This window comes from Sminthopsis crassicaudata, chromosome 1 (assembly GCF_048593235.1).
Source record: "Sminthopsis crassicaudata isolate SCR6 chromosome 1, ASM4859323v1, whole genome shotgun sequence".
Classification (NCBI taxonomy): Eukaryota; Metazoa; Chordata; class Mammalia; order Dasyuromorphia; family Dasyuridae; genus Sminthopsis; species Sminthopsis crassicaudata.
In genome coordinates, this window is record NC_133617.1 from 734751878 (window position 1) to 734769969 (window position 18092).

Here is an 18092-nt window from a genome sequence, read left to right on the forward strand (position 1 = left end):
GATTCTGAGAGTTTGGAAGAGATACAAATTTCTGCTAAGATACAGTCTCTGTTTTCATGGAATTCACAGCTTGGGAAGGTGAAAGAAAATCTTCATAAATAATTATGATGCAAAATTATATATGACAGGTATGTATCAGAACAGTCATAACTAGCATGAAAAGTACTCGCAAATCATCTTTTTAAGACATTCAGTTGGGGAGAATAGAAAAATATCCCCATTTCCTTGTTCCTTTGCATAGAAATCTTGAGGATATGATTGTTGTGTGGCAGGGAGAGAAGGAGCTCACCCGGGGTGCATCAGCTGGGGGAGGAAGCCTTGCCATCTGGCACTTTTACTATTTTAACTAATTTTTCTTCTTCACTAGGTATTAGGCTCAGTTCTGTGATGCTGAAGGGACAGTTAAGTGCTGACATCTCCCTGCATATTTCAGGACCTTGAGCCAAAGCCCTTATCCCTTCACCCACCCCTCCAATCCAATTGTGGCTCTTTGTGTCAGGGAGAACTATACCTTAGATGACCTTTGGGAGTGGGGCCACCATAAGTAAATCTTTTGTAGTCAATCAGAAATTATATTGGATAAGAAAGACTCTAGCACAAAGAAAAGGAAATAATATTTTATGGATTCTTAACTTGCTTTTTAATCCCTATGTTTTATTTGATCTCTTGACTTTCTATCAGCTTAATATATTCTAATACAGCCTTCTCCCCTGTTCAACTAAGTTAAAGTCATCCCTTTCTTTTTAAATGTTTTATTGAGGAAAAAAATAAATAAATAAACAAACAAACAAACAAATAAATAAATAAACAAACAAACAAATAGATAGATAGATAGATAAATAAATGTTTCATTGAGGATTTGTTAATGTCACTGTCTGCTCCACTGGAGTTGAACTTTTCATAACAAATGAGTAGAGTCAAGTAAAGGAAATCAATATGTGTACCATGTTTGAAGATGAATACCTCATGCTATACCTATACTCATCACCTCTCAGTTAAAAGAGATGCTTTTTTTTTTTTTTTTTTTTCCCCTGCTGAGGAGATTAGGATTAAGTGACTTGCCCAGGGTCACACAGCTAGGAAGTGTTAAGTGTCTAAGGCTGAATTTGAACTCAGGTCCTCCTGACTTCAAGGTTGGTACTCCATCCACTGCATCACCTAGCTGCCCCCCCCAAAGAGATGCTTTTTGAGGCATTTCCCATGGTGTTAAGTGAGCAGTTCTTTCCTTCCCTGTATTTTGCACCCACTCCTTTCCCCTTGAAGACTGATAGATTTATGTGCTTTGTCTTTTCTCATCCTTATGTAAAAGAGAAAAGAGACCCAAGATGTATCCCTGACTGCTTTGGTTAACAGTTCTATGGCATAAAGAATTTCTACTCGTAGACATGATGAGCACATGCTCCATTTATACTGACATGTAACCGAATGCCTTCGTTTTTATCTCTTTGTAGCTTTGAAACTCAGCAAAGAAGTGGAACCCATTGAAAACCATCTGTAGAGGTAAGTGCATTTATTATATGGCCTTGACAAACATTGCCTTATGATATTGATTTTTTCCTTTTATTCAGAGATTTAAACACTCGGCTTAAAACAAGAGCTTCCAGGACAGCTTCCAGAGCCGTTTGCTTATTCCCCCACAAAAGTGTCTAGTGGTAGGGAGGGGGAAGCAGGAAGGGAGGAGGCGATGTGCTGAGCCCGGCCGAATGGCAGCCCTGATTGCTGATGTTGGCTTTGTCCTCAGCACTTAAGATATCCCTGGGAAGTCAGATTTGCCAAGATTAATGCAAGGTAGGAGCCTGGGAATGTTCAGTCACTGCTTCAGATAGGGAGTCGGATAAAACTAGGGGCCAAATGCAGCAGATCACAGAGAGGTGCTAGAAACAATTTGGTCATTGTCACCGCATGCCTTGGTGCATGTAGCCATGTGGACTCACCAGGTTGGCAGAATAAAGGGAACCAACCAGAAAGGTCTTAGACACAGCTGGTGCTAGGGATATTCAGAGTGAAGACTTTCACCATTTTACAGATGAGGAAACTGAGGCTTAAGGAGATGAGGTGATTTATACAGATGGTAGAGTTGGACTCAAACCCAAGACAGAATAATGCAGTAGATAAGAGACTAGATTTGGAATCAGGAAAACATGGATTCAAATCTTGCATAGGTACTTGTGAGCCATATGACTCTGGGCAAGCTAAGTGTTCTAGTGGATAAGACCTGGAGTCAGGAAAACCTGAATTTAAATCAGGCCTCAGGCACTTACTTGTATTATACTTAACCCATTTGCCTCAGTTTCCTCAGTAGTAAATTGGGGATAACAATAGCATCTACATCCCAGTGTTGTATATAAAATAATTGCAAATCACTTAGCACAAGGTATAAATGCTATCTAAATATGAGCTATAGTTGTTGTTATTAGTATTGTTACCTTGACCTTTCCTTGTCTCATATTCCACATCATAAAAAATCATATGGTTGGTCCCTTTCAGTTTTCTATCTATGAATCTGGACATTCTTATCTCGAACTGCTCTATGTTGGTCATTGTGGAGTGTTTAGTGGATGAAAAGAAAATAAACTCCTTAAGCATGAAGCTACAGGAAGAGTATTGGAGCCAACATGCTGTGAAACATTACAGTCGGGTTGGTTTTAACATGGAAAAAATGCAATTGTTTCCTTTTTGCTAGGTATATTCGTAAGCACACAACAGCATAGTATTGTTCTTTGATTCATGGTTTAATTTCTGTTCCGCATGAAGTATTTTAATTTAAAGAATTCATTGTGAGGAATTATAGGGTTGTAGTTTTTTTATCGAGAGCCTTTGGTGGCTGGGGTGAAATATGCTGTAATTTTACATTTGTTTTCATCATCAGTTATATTCTTGGCAATTTTGGGTTTTCGGCTATCATTTTTATTATAGTTATTGTGGTAGTGATTGCTTTAGTTAAGGTTGGAAACCTGGTTTGATTTAGCTTGTATTTTCAGTTACTCCTGACTTTGTGACAGGTCCACCTCTGGGACTGAAATGTTCAATATTCATTTTGAAAAGGAAGGTAACTTTATAGGGAAATTAGAGAAGCCTTTTTTGGGTAGAAATGTGAGCTATAAAAATAAGTGCTGAGAATGGGCTTCAAGGAGGCCTTAACTGTGGGGTTTAGAAATCTCATGAAGCCAGAATTTGTTTGAAATTAAGATTTGGGACTTGAGGTGGAGCATGATAACTACCTTGACATATTTAAAAGCCTGCCTTGTGGAAGAGGGATTAGTCTAGTTATAATGTGGGAAAGTTAAACTTAATGCAAGGAAAGACTTTCTATACATTTAGGATAACTAAAGGGGGAATGAAGCTTGGAAAATAGTGAATTCCCTGCCATTGGACATCTTCAGGGAAAAATTGGATGATTACTGATGGGGTTATGTTGAAGAAAGGATTCTCTTTGGGACATGAGTTGGACTAAATGCCCTCTGAGATTTCCAAACCCCCCCACTCTGAGAAGTAGTTCTTTGATTAGTGTATGATTTAGTTAGAGATAGACGGAAATCTCATTTCAAATAAAAACTCTCAGGCCAAGTTTATGCTATAAAATTTTGTAGTCTTGGGATGATTTCTCAGATGATAGCTAGAGAATTTTGCTATTCAAATATTTAGCTACTTATGGTGTGAAAAACCTTGATTATGATGACTTTTGGACACAAACCTTAAACTTTTGGAGCTAATAGTGATGGTTTGGTCCAATCATGGACCTGAAAATATTGGTTTTCAACTATGATCTCAGAATTTTAGGACTGAGCTGTAGACACTATTTCTCCTACTTTCATTTGGATTTTGGAAGTGTGAAAGTATAGGTACATGTCCATACTTAGTGCATTCCATATTAGATCTAAAGCCACTTGAAGAAGGAGATAAGTGCTTGATAAATGCTCTTTTAATTTGTCCATTCAATTGAGATGTCCCATCTAAGTGCAAAACTTCCTGTCCAATCAAAAGCCACCGAGGTGTGGAGGAATTCACAAAAAATAAATTAAAATCCTCAAAGATTTCCCCTATGTTGTATCTCTTATCAGTGTTTGAGGCTGTTCTGTGAGTAGAAAGGATACAATAATTACCTATTATCTAATTACATGAAAAAAATTGGTTTCATTACCATTTGTTTTAGCCACCCTCATTCTTTACTGTGAAATATGAATTATTGATCAGGTACTGGTTAGAAAAGATGATCATCTCAATCTTCTCTTCTCTTCTAATTCTGATTCCCTGGACCCAGTCCAGTGAGCTCAGCGATGAAGAGTTCTGACAATGGACATATGAAGATTTCCCTCAATCTTGGATATTCCATATGTATGCATGTTAAATATGACACTTTTTAGAGAAATAAATTTCCTTTGCAGCTTCAAGATGACACTTTAAAATAGGGAAGATTCCTGGTTCTTCAAAGTAAAGTAGATAAAAAAGGAATTATCCAATAAGATCAACTGATCAATTAATCAATCAATCAGCAGATATTTATTAAACACCTGCTAAGTGCCACCTACTTGTTTCGAGCATTGATAATACAAAGACAAGTGTCTTTGCTGTTATGTTTTCCTGGGACAGCTGAAGCTTATGGAAGTGAAAGTGGGCAGTTTGAAAATTTGGCATCAACATAAAGCTGTTTACATTGCCTGTGTTATATATTTTGTTTTGTTGGATGTTCAAATTTCTTAAGAAACTCTTTCTAGAAAAACTGTGGGAGGCTTATACATATGGGAGTTAGAAATGGAAATTGACTATATGATTTGAGTAAGGTTTATAGATTAATATCTTTTTGCCATTATTCTCCTTTTTGGACCTTGTGCATTCTATTACCAATATATAGATAGATATATTTTCTTGGTATCATAAAATTTCTTAGTGTTGCTGTTGCTGTTATAAGTTCCAAACATCTGTTGTCTTCTTCCCTTGTTCTCTACTTGAAAATTACCTGGCAAAATTATCTCTTGTTAGAGAAGTAATGCTTTAACCTATTTTGATTTCATGGGGAAAAAGGATCTCAGAGTTGAAGGAGATCATAGAGATTTTAATCTAATAAAAGATTAATAAGAGTTGATGTTAATGGTTCATGGTCTTTGCTTGCTTTTTCTAGACCTTCACTAACCTAGACTTTCATTTTAAAAAATTGTTATAAAATTTTGTCCAGATTCAACTTAAAGTCAAACTACTTCTATAGATTACTAAAGTGATAGCTGCTATGGTCCAGTCTAGCTCCTCTGAAGGGCTCAGAATAAGTCCTTGTCAGAATAAGGAAAGGTCCTGGCCCCACGTTGGGCGCCAATTGTAGCGTGCTGTTGTCTCCAGAAGCTGCCAATCACTCTCTGGGAAGAGATCTGCTGTGTCTACTCAAATCTCTCAGACATATTCTTCTTCCTGTAGGGAACCGTTGTCTCCAGGCAGTTGCTGTTAACTCTTGTCCAGAGAAGTGACTTCCCTTCCTGCAGAGAGCCCCGTCAGGCCTGATGTAATGCAGAGACTTCTCCTATCTCTGGAGTGGTGTCCTCCAGCCCTTGTAGTCCAATCTGCTCTCCAGGCTCAATGTTGCCTCTTTTATCCTCCCAGAGAATGGGCGTGGGATAATGCAAGGGCTTCTGGGAAGAACCACTTCAACCAATGAGCTTGCTCCTTCTAGGATTCCTAAGGTGTAAACTCCCTTTACAGGTCTGAGCCAGAGAACTGTCAAGTCAACTTGAGTTCTCACCTTGTAATTGCCCAGACAACCTGAGTTCTCACCTAGTAATCCTAACAGATAGCCTTCTACCTTCTCCAATCCTGTGGCACCCCAAGATTGATATTACATAGTTTTTGGTGGTTGATATACAAGAGATGCAGTCAAGACTATTCCAAATGGATCTTATTACTACAGCCTTTATTAATACCAAAAAGGTAGCCAGTAGGGAGATATTAGGAGTAGCTAATTTGAGCAGATACATAGCTACCTTCCCCAAGGTCAGAATCCTAGGAGAGATTCACAAGTCTATCAGTCCACAGCAGAGAAATCTCTTATTTAGCCCTATAATTCAGTCACACCCTTCCTGAATTCTGAAGATTTGCCTGGATCCTAGTAATTTTCCAAAGGTACCTAAAATACCCATACAGAGCCAACATAGCAGTCAGTTTGTAGTCTCTGCTAATAGTGAAATGTACTATTTTTCCTCTTTAAATCAACCACAAAATAACATTGACCTGAGCATATTATGTCATTGTATTCCAGTAGCTGACCATTGTGTAAATAAGTGCTGAGGGTTCTCCCGTTCTCAGGCTTGCAATGTCCAATGATTGCTGTCCAAGGTGCTGATACAATTGAGGGGCCAGAATTCTTACTCCAGAAAGCAGACCTTAATATCTCTATCTCTTCTCTTAGAATATATAGCTTTTTTTTTTTTTAAGTTTTTTGCTCCTCTGTAGACCTCTGTAGACCTCCTCTGTCTGTTTTGTATAAGATGAGGCTGACACTCATTTCTAGTCTCCTGGTATTGGTTGCTATTTCCTAAGAAGGAAATGGTTATCTTCATTTGCCGATTGCTGCCTGTAGGCTTTCTTACTATCTTAGTATTCTGTGCTGTGTCCTCCATATTATGAGTAGTTAGCTTCAAAATAATAGTTATTTTTGAGGGTCATCACAGGGGCACATATTGAGAAAAAGACAAAAGCAAAAAACAAAAACATGACTGTTTTTGTCCTGAATTATATCAATTTGCAAAAGCTATCGCCAAAGTTATGCAGTATTAAGTTTTACAGATTAACTTTATATTTTTATAAATTTTATATAAATCAGTGTATTCACATGTACATTTTAAGGAACAGCATATTTATCTGTAGCCTAAGCATTTAAATGAAAAATAGATTAATGCTGTACAAAAACACTTGTCTTTTCTTTTTCTGATAAAGGACTGCAAGCAAAACACTAATATTTTCAATTCTTTTAACACGATGATTAGAATACTCTCAGCTTTTAGTTGTTCAGTTTTCTGGCTGGGAAACTAGGCAGAAACAATCATTTCCCAACTTTTATGTTGTCTCATAGTTAATCAGGTTTAGATCAAGTAACCTGAATATGGATGCCTCTAAACTTTCTTATCTCCAATCCTACCCTTTTCCTGTAAATTTCATTCTTGTATTGCCAACTACTCAGAGCTTTTTATTTCATAGCTTCCCTACACCTATAGCTGGACTCATCATCTTTCCATCCTTACTGCCATAATAGCTAACATCAGTATAGCACTTGGGAATTTACAAAATGCTTGTCTCACAGTGATCCCGGAAGTATAAGTATCATTTTTTCCTACTTTATTGATTATTATAGGATAATAAAGAGTTGAAAGGAACTTTAGAAATCAGCTAGGAGAATCATTCCTCTGACAAACCATAGGGCCATAGGATTCTAGTGTGGAAGGGGAAGGGATTTATCTTTGTTCTTAACTTGAACATGGCCCCCTGCCTCACCATCATTTTACAGATTAAACACACACACACACACACACACACACACACACACACACACACACACACACACACACTGATTTGAACAAGTTCAGACCTCACCTAAGCTCATGTATATTGTTAGTAGCATAATCCAGATTTAAACCCAAATCTTCTAATTATAACTCCAGTATTTTTCCCATGACATTTCTCTGCCCCCTATAGAGAGGTTAAAGTGACTTATCTATGTTTACAGAGCTAATTGCAGACAAGATTTAAATCTAAGTTTTCTGATTTATTGATTTTTTCTTACTTCCTTATTTCTGTCAATGATAGCAATACTTTTTAAATTTCTCAGTTGGAAAACTTTGTAATCCTGTTTTATTCTTCCCTTTTTTTATCCATACTGCAATCAATTCCAATTTATCTTTTCTTCTTTGTTTCTGGATTATTTCCATAGTTACCACCTTAGCCCAGGTTCTCATCATCCTCAGCCTGTACTATTGCAACACTTTCTTATCTGGTTGGCTCATTTCTTCTCTCCCAATCCAATTTTGGACCATCAGATTTCCCTGCATAATGTTGATGATGATGATGATAATAAAATGCATTTGCATAATGGTTTAAGATTTACAAAGTGCTTTGTGTATCTTATATTTGATTCTCATAACAACTCTGAGGGAAGTACTACAGTAATATATCTCTAACTGTCTATTCATTGATCAGATAATATCTCTGATTCCATTGGCTTAGTGAATGTGTAATAACACATTAGGAACTGGAAGGGGTTCTAGAATCAATTTACTCTTATTCCTCACTTTGACATGCTCCCACCCTCCTCATCATATCCTATTCTCTTTACCAATACAGATCAGCACTACTTGCTTTGAAACTTAATCTTAGAGGTTTCCTGGAGCACTGAGGAGTTAAGTGTTTTGCTTGGAGTCAGAGTTTTTAGCATGTATTGATAATTGACAACAATAACAACAGTGATAAAACAGCATTTATATAGCATTTACTATGTGCTAGACACTATGCTAAGTGCTTTATAAATATTGTCTCATTTGATCCTTACAAGTCTGAAAGGTGAGTTTTATCATTAGCCCCGTTTTACTGAGGAAACTGGCAAACAGAAAATAAAGTGAATTTATTAATAGTAGTTACTAAGTGTCTGAGGTGGGATTTGAACACAAGCCTCTCTGGTTCTTAGTTTCCCTGGATTCTACAAAGACTCAGCTAAAGTTCCCTCAAAATTAACTTTATCAATGGCTGCTATCTATACTATATATATTCTTTTCCCATGCCATTTCTTCAACATTGAATACCTATTTTCTTTCTCTTTGCTTCTTCAAATCCCCTCAACCTTCAAGGCTCAGTTTAACTGTCATCTTCTCCATGAAGCCCTGATTAACTACTGGAGTCAGTCCCCAGTGATCTTGATCTTTCGTGAACTTCTACTGAATTTTTTTTTTGGAATCACAGCTTGGGGCTTGATTTTTCTTCTATAAATTTCTCTGCATAATTTCCTTGAACCTGCCTTTGGATTTATCTCAATCACTTTTGTATCGTAGTTATTATTATGTGTCTTTCTCCATTCAAAGAATATAAATTCCTTGAGAGAAGGAACTATTTTATTGTTTCTTTAAATGTCTATCATATTATATTATATTATATTATATTATATTATATTATATTATATTATATTATATTATATTATATTATATTATATTATATTATATTATATTATATTTATTATATTTATTATATTATATTATATTATATTATATTATATTATATTATATTATATTATATTTATTATATTATATTATATTATATTATATTATATTATATTATATTATATTATATTATATTATATACTAAGTTTTCAATAATTTCAATAATTGCTGCTCAATATGCTGTTGCTTGGTAAAAGTTTCAGTTTTGTCTCCTAAAATATATAATGAACTCATTAAAAGCAGGACCAAATATTAGGTAGTATGGGACAATAGAAAAAGAGCTAGACCTAGAGTCAGACACTTGTGCTAGATTTTGTGGTTCTGTTGCTTATTATCGGGCACTTAAATCCTCTGAGTCTCATTTTCTCAACTCTAAAATCAAGGATTTGGGTTCAGTTGTCCTTAAGATCCTTTCCAGTATTAACATTTAATGATTTCCTAATTTCCAGGCGGACTTTTGTGACCAGGACAACTGAGCACCCAGTAGGGAATCAGTAAGTTCTTGTTGCGTGGGTAGTTGATGGAGAAGCTTAAGAAAAAGCACTAATATTTCCAAAGGACATACTTGTACTCATATATTCATGTGGTCTGATTGCTATAATGTATTCTTAGTGATGAATGACATTAAAGACAGTGGAGGATAGTGAGAAGAGCCAAGCTTGGGATAGGGAATGTGTACTAGAATCCTGTCTTTGACACTAGGTGTCTGATTGTTGGCTGAGGTGAGTCAGCCTCTCATAGCCTCAGGTTTAAATATGATCCTTTCATAGCCTCTGCTTTAATGATATTTGTATCATCTAACTCATAGGGTTGTGAGCAAAGGAGTCTGAACCCCCAAGAGGGCTTTGTGCTGAGTTGTGATTGAGAAATAGTAAAGTTTGAGGGTGATGTGCTTTTTGGGAATGAGGATCTCAGGTTTGGAGCATCTCAGAGCATTGGAGCATGGCAAAAGTGACAAGAGGGACTAGAGGTATGGTGGAAAGGTGTGGTGTGATAGAATACTAGCTCTGGAATTGGGAGTTCTGTATTCAAATTCTGCCTCTGCTATTTACTTCCTACGTGATCTGGACAGGTCAGTTATCCTCCCTTGACCTCAGTTTCCTCATCTCTAAAATGAGGTTGAATGTAATGGCCTTGTGTTCCCTTCCAAGTCTAACTCTATGATTGTATAAATTCGATGACTTCTAAGTGAAGTTGAGGGACAGTTTTGGGGTGTAGTGGATGGAGAGCCCGATTTCCAGTCAGTAAAGTAAGACTCATCCTTCTGACTTTATATTCAGCTTCAGACAGTTACTAGCTGTGTGACTCTAGCCAAGTTTGCCTCAGATTTCTCATCTATAAAATGAGTCAAAGAAGGAAATAAGAAACCATACCAGTAAGTTCGCCAAAAGAACCCAAAATGGACTCATGAAGAGTTGGATACAACTGAAATGACTGAAGAACAAGGTACTACTGAGCAGGATATAGTACATCAGAGGGAAAAATATTTAATCAGACTAGTTGTGAAAGATGTTAAATGTCAAACTGAGGTTCTTATATTTTTATCATAGAACCATTAGGGAGGCAATAAAGTTTCTTGAGGTGAGGGATGGCATGGTCACAAGTCACAAGAAGACTTTCTTGTGTATTAAGAATATAAATCTGAAGGGCAGCTAGATGGCACAGTTGATAGAGCATTGGCCCTGAAGTTAGGAAGACTTGAGCTCAAATCTGGTCTCAGACACTTAACACTTCCTAGCTGTGTGACCCTGGGCAAGTCACTTAACCCTAGCCTCAGGGGAAAAAAAAAGTTAATTTGTTTGCTATGTGGAGGATAAATGGGGAGGGGACAGAGCAGGTGCACTGGAGATGAGGTGGTAAGACCCCCAGTTTACTGTGGTTGTAGTGTGAGCTAGAGAAAGGGATGGAGGAAGGAGATGTTGTAGAGATGGAATGAGTAGGATTGGACTTGCTAGATTTAGGGTGAGATGGAAAAAAATCAAGATTGTGAATCTGGGTGGACAGAGCCCATCTATGGAATGCTCTCCCGCTTTCCCTCTGCCTCAACATTCCTGGCTTTCTTAGAGATTCAGTTCAAATCTCACCTTCCACAGTAGACCCTTCTTGGTTACTGTAGCTGCTAGTACAATCTCTTTACCTTCTATACACACGTGGATATATATGGAGATGGATACATGGATATATATGGATATATGAATATGGATATAATTTAATATAATATGGATATATAATACAATTCAATATAATATATGCATAAATATTATATATAATTTATAATGTGATGTAAGCTATCATATAGTTTAATATTATATATGTGTGTGTGTGTGTGTGTGTGTAATGTACCTAGCTATTTACTTGTTGTCCCCCTTCTTCCCCGCCATTAGAATGTATACTCCTTGAGACTTGGAATTATTTTGCCTTTTTAAAAAAATCTCTCCCACTTAGCACAGTGCCTGATCCAGCTGATCAAGGTCACATTCAGTCACTATTCTACTGCAACATGTTTGTTTGGCAACATATTTGAGAAGAATACTAAGACAGAGTCAAGAGATCTGGATTCCATTTCTGCAAGGAGGCTGTGTGTTTGGACTTAACCCCGTCTTTTGCAAAATTTCTTTTCTGGGGACTCACCAGAATGACTACACCAGTTCATAGCAAAGTAAAAAAAAATCTTTGAAGTTATTTTTATTATTTTATTTTTTTCCATTTTAGTTCCTCCTTTCTCATTATAAAGTAGGATTTCATATTTAGAAGGCAATAGAGATGCAGGAAATTTTGGCCCGAAGTTCTCTCCTCCCCAGGTGTGAAATTTATCTCAGAACTCAAAACAATTCTATTTTGTCTTTCTATAAGCCTTTCACTGGAAAATATAAAAAGGGATCCCTGTGTTAACAGCTTCTTTCTTGTACTCCTCAGAGGGAGGAAAAGATTATTAGAGGTTCTCTAGAATGACTGCAACCCATATCTTATATGTGACTTGATGAAAAGTCATATATGACTTCTTTTTTTCTTTTATAATAATTGGAGACCTCAGACACATAAAGCTCTCTGGGTATTCATGGCCGGCTCTCCTTTATGGTCAATCTTCAGTAATTCCTGATAGATATGGAAAATGTAATATCTTTTGAGCAAAATATGTCACCATTTGGTAGAGAAAATTAAGGGCAAAAAATATCCAGTTATTGTCTTTCATCAAAATATCTAGAAAACGCTATATTATATTTATTGGCCATTAAAGATTCTCAATGAGCTCATTTTCTTTCACAGATAGCACTACCCACAAACATATATTGAGTGCCCAGTGGGTAATCACCCTCTCTCTGCACCAGCTGATACTGGGCAAATCTATTTCCAGTAGGTAGGCAGACCGGAAGAGCCAGTCGCTCATAATATACTGACTGCAATTCACTTCATTTCCACTTAGCATTTATTAAGTACCTACTCCATGCCAGGCCTTGTGCTGAGTGCTAAAGATAGGAAGGCAGAACAAAGCACCAACCACAAAACAGGTTAGTATACGATCTGTTTTTTTAAGACTGGGGACTCTTCTAGGGGGGTGACTCCTGAGTTGAACCTTGATGGGAGGGATTCTGGGACCAGAGTTGAGGAATTTAGATTGCTGAGGAGCAATCTGTATATAAACTCAAAGGTGTTTGAGGATGGAGGGCTATGGACAGAGAATGCAAGTAAGACTGGCTTATTATCATGGTGACTTGCTAATACTTTGGATTTCTATTTCCTGCTTCCAGTGACTGTCCATGCTGATTGATTGGTTCATCTCTTACTGTTTCTCTGGCCTTGCCAGTCTTCTTCCAGAAGTCACTTGACTCTAAACCACTTCCTAGAACCCATGATCATTTCTAAGTACCCCTAGCTCTCCCTGTTGTACACAATTTAGCTACAAACTAAAGGAGACTATACACTTCTGCATTTTCCTCTAACCCCGTGTTATTTTCCAAGTAAAAGTGAATCTTTGTCTGTATATACATCTCTTCCCCACTCCCAGGTTTTATTTTCCCCAACACAGCAGCTTTTATGAGTCTTATTTTCACCTACCACTTTGTTTTTCTGGTTTATTGTAGAAATAACTGGGAGAATTCTTGAAATCTTTTTTTAAAACTAAAAGGAGCTTCTGAAAAGTATTTTAAAAGGATATCCATAGTTTGGGGTTAACAGTGGGTGTGGTTGTCAGGTGAGAATAATAATATCCATAGCCATTATTCACCCAGGACTTCAGAGTTTGCAAGGCCTGATTTGTCATTGGAGCCTCACGTGAGGTGGCTGCTGCATTTATTATTATCCCCATTTTAAGCTGGACATAAACAGAGTAGCCAAGTGACTTCCATAATCCTGTAAATAGTCAAATAGTTAGTCACAAGTAAGATTTAAACCTATCTTTTCTTGAGTCTGTATCTAGCATGGAACACTGGGGCAGAAGGGCTTGAGTGGGGAAACAGGCCCGAATATGAGATATCTAAAATCCTGGGCCCACATAGCTCCCTTGTGTTAGAATTAGGTGCCATGCTTCTCCTCTCCCAGATAACTTGCCAGCTCATTCTGCCATGTCTTTAGCAGCTGTGGGGTTTGGAAGATGGCACTGCTAGTGAAATTGTAGCCTTTACAATGTGACATTATTAGTCGGTAAGAGCTTGAGACACCTCAGATCCACCTGAAATACAAATCAAGGCAGGTGAGATGGACTCTTTTTTAAAATTTGCAAGTTGCCTATATTCTTGTGGCAAACTTTGAGATAAGAGGCCCTTTAGCAACTCTGAAAGGGAAGACCATTCATCACAAGCAAGTCTGTAGCTGGAATATCTCACAGAAACCAACCCTGATGGGAGCTTGTCAAGAACAGTGCCTGCTGATGACCAGGTACCTTCTTCCTCAGGCACTCCATCCTCTTCCAGAGGATAAAATTCTAAGCTACTGGCTTACCTGGCATCTGTAGCTGTCTGTACATACCTCTTGGGAAGATCTGGATGAATATATTTATGCCATATCATGATGGGGTAGCCATGGACCATTACACAAAAGGAAATCCCTTCTCCTGACCACTCAACTAAGCATTGCAATCAGCAAGCCAGTTCTTACTATGTTCCAAACATTGTGGAGGTAGGTTGGAAGCTTAAATTCTGTGAGGGATGATGAGCCCTATTCCTAAATCCTAAAGTACCCCTATAAGGGATGTTTTGCTGCATATTACAGTGGTATATGACAAAGTCCTTTGTATTTAACCAATGGAAAAGCATTTATTTAAGTTTCTACTATGTATCAGGTTCTCTCTGGGATTATAAAGGTAAAAGGAAATGCAGAAAGGGTGGTGTATCATCCCCAACCCGTACTTGTTGAAATAATAACTCTGACTAGCAGTAGTCTGTGAGTTTTGATTCTGGTGACAGGATTAGGGAACAAAGGGATTTATAAGGGTAAAAAAATTCTAAGAAATTTGAAATATCATCATAGACCGAGTTAAAATACAAATTGAGCTGTAGCCCTGAATTTTTTTTAATGCTTCACTTTGTATTCAGACACCATCAGTTCTTTCTGTGGATATGGTTAACATTTTTCATTATAAGGGCTTCAGAGTTGTCTTGGATCATTGTTTTGCTGAGAATAGCTAAGTTCTTCACAGTCGATCATCTTGCAATATTGACGTTATTTTGTACATTTCACTTTGCATCAGCTTGTGTAAATTTTTCCAGGTTTTTCTGAGTATCCTGTTCATCATTTTTTATAGCATAGTAATATTTCATCATAATTACCCACCACAATTTGTTCTCCAATGGATGGGCAGCCCTTGTAACCCTGATTTTAAGTTTAAACGTCAAACTTAGAAACAAATTTTGAATTTTGTACTGATGAGAGTTAGGAAAGAGGGAATCCCTTTTGGGTTGGCACAAGGATAGTCTCATGACGGTGCAGAGTCCCTGTAAAGGAATTTACAGGCCGGAAAACCTAGATTGATTAAAAAAAAAGGTTTATTGTAGGGGTTTGGAAGTAAAGCTTAGTTAGTAAAGGTGAGGGTAGAGGTAAAAGGGCACTGGAATAAGTCCAGTGGGCAGAAACCCTTGACATGACCTACATAAGGATGCCATGTTTGGGAATGTGGATTCCAGGGTTGCCCCTTTTATAATGGGGACTCTTGGTGATTTTGAAGGTGGGTGGAGTCCCAGGCTCCTGGCAGGTTTTTAGATAAGGAAGAAGCTGTCTATGGGGAGTTGGGAAACCTGGGCAGGTAGTGGAGGCTGGGAAAAGCCAAAGTTAGCTCAAATCCAGTGGGGGCTGGACCAGGATTTGTAAATCAAAAGTCAGCCATGGGGGTTGGGGAATCAGAAAGGAATCTTAAAGGGACCTCAACCCCCATCAGTAACCCCTCTGCTATTGAGCAGAGGATTTGGTGGCAGAAGTGATTTTGTTATTGATCTGAGAATTGCAGTTTGATTCTGCCCCAACTCTGAATTATTTTCTAGCACTTAGCACAATGCCTGGCACATACTATAGGAAGCAAAAGATCAATATTTTCTGTCTTGGTCTGTTACTTTGCAAAACTTATTGTCACTCACCATTTGTAGATTTTTGAACCATGTACTAAATTATGCATCCATTAGTGTGTGAGCTACTTGAGGGCAGGAACTCTCTCCCCACTGTTTAGCACAATGCCTGGTATACAGTGGGTGCTTACTAAATACTTGTTGCTGACTTGCTTGTATGACATTGAGCAAATCACTCTCAGGATTCAGTTTTCTCATCTGTATACAGACTGATCTTCAGAGGTCTCTCTTAGTCTGGTTCTGTGATCGCATTCTCTTTCCCCATTAGTCGCTGCTGTTACAGGACTAAATGTTTGCCACTAATTACTGACTGAGTGGCTATTTCTGTGTGCATATGCATTTTCTTATATGACATATGTATTAGAATAAATAAATATAACCAATCTTATATGTCTTATTACCCAATTGTTTATGAACCCTTGGAGGGTGGATAAAGCTTCTTGTACTATTATGTACCATTACCTTGGTATATAATAATTCCCTCAGTAAATGTGTTGGTATATTTGTATTTGAAAGGATTTTGGATTTTGTCCCTTTGCAAATGGGTCTCGGCGTCTACATTTGGAAGTACACATGTTACTCTGATGATGTACATACTTTAATATTAGGACAATTTAGTCAAGTGCCATCGGTTTATAGAATCATAGCTTGAGAACTAGAAGAAATCACAGAAGATTTTTCTGATATAAAACTTTGTTTTTGATATGTTCAAGGATATTCTAGACTCTCCTAATAGTTGATAGTGAGAAAGGTCACTCTGACTCCAAGCTATCCTTTAACACTCATTAACTGTGTGATTTCAGTAGAGAAGTCCTTTAACTTTGTGTTCCTCAGGATCCTGCATCATATATACTGAGGCATCTATGGATTGGGAACAGTGGAAGGAATTCCTTCCTTTGGGATGCCCCTACTTACGAAATCCTAGTACCTTTGAGTATTTGGGTCGGGTATATACTTAGTAAATATTTGAGGATGATCAGCCTTAATCCACAATTTTAGATTTGTCTTTGGAAATGTCTTTTGGGACTGGAACTCTATTATATTAATAAAAGGTTTTTACCTAGGACATGTGAGTACAAATGAAAAATCCATTTGTAAATGCCAATCTACTTTGCCTGTTTTTTTTTTTTTGTTTTTTTTTGAGATATGGATGTAAAAACCTTTGAAAGAGAAAATACTGCTGAATGTCAATGTACCGGGTTTGTCTTTTGATGCTAATGCCCATTTGCCCATGTAGGTCTAAGTCTGAATGACTTCCAGACAGAGCGGGCTAATTACTCGAACCTATCAGAAATTGAGTGCTTGTGATAACGATTGCCGTTGGCTTCTTGACCTCTGTTTTCCTTAACAGAGACTTTAATGAAGTTCCTTTTATGTTTTGTAAGAAGGTGGTTCAGCTCAGTCTTCTCCATCACTGAAAATAGGCAGCAAGCCCCCAATATTTCCAGTATAATTCTTTATTGTTCAGGTCAGTATGGCCCTTGCAGACACTCTTACTTTTCCCGATAAAAACAAATGCAAGAACAATAAATTGCTTTGCTCCTCCTTAACCTTGTCTTATAATGAATATATAAATGCTACAAAAGAAAGCTCATAAACATAGGCTACACAAAACTTTAAAAAATCATGCCTACTTAAGCCTTTTCCTACTGAAAAAAAAAATCTTTATGCTTGAACCAAGAATTGAGGAATAAAATATGCAGAGATGAGACCTGTGCTGTAAACCAACAGCTGTGACTCTCCTTTCCCATCGAACAATGGTTTGATTCTTCCAATATGCCTGAACTGATGGGAAACTTATCTCTTTTTTAAAAATTTTATCTTGAATTTTTATTTATTTATTTTTTGGTCCATTGTAATGTAATCTCCTTGAGAGTAGGGACCATTTTCAGTTTTTTCAGCCACAAATTCCTTTTTATTTATAAGACTTGTCATTAATTCCTCTTTATTTATAAAGCTTGATAACTTCCATGGCCTTCCACTTGTAATTGGTGTCTGATGGATTGAAATCATCATATCCTAGGATTGATGGTGGAATTATAGGTTCTCATCTGGCTGAAATGATTACAAGATTATGGATTTAGAACTAAGAGATCTTAGAAGCATTTCAGTCCAACTCCCCATCCCTTATTTTACATATGAGAAAACTGAGACTCGGGGAGATAGGTACCAAGATGACACAGGTATTATGTGTTAGAGATGAGAACTGAACTCGGGTCTGATATTTCCTAAATGCCTACATTGGGTGAGGTGCTACCACTATAAAAGAGAAGTCCCTGCTTTTACCTTATCAAGGGAAACAATGAATGGACATATAAATCAAAGCAAAGTCTATACAAATTAAATACAAAAT

General features: G+C 37.3%; 1 protein-coding gene across 5 annotated transcripts in view; it reads left to right on the plus strand.

Annotated features, from left to right (window-relative positions):
• FHIT (fragile histidine triad diadenosine triphosphatase) overlaps positions 1-18092 on the plus strand; it is a 1538293-nt gene that overhangs the window by 38310 nt on the left and 1481891 nt on the right. For all 5 annotated transcript variants that reach the window (XM_074284234.1, XM_074284231.1, XM_074284238.1 and 2 more), the window contains exon 2: positions 1452-1500. The gene's annotated coding sequence lies outside the window, so the exon portion shown is untranslated. The remainder of the gene's footprint in view (positions 1-1451; positions 1501-18092) is intronic.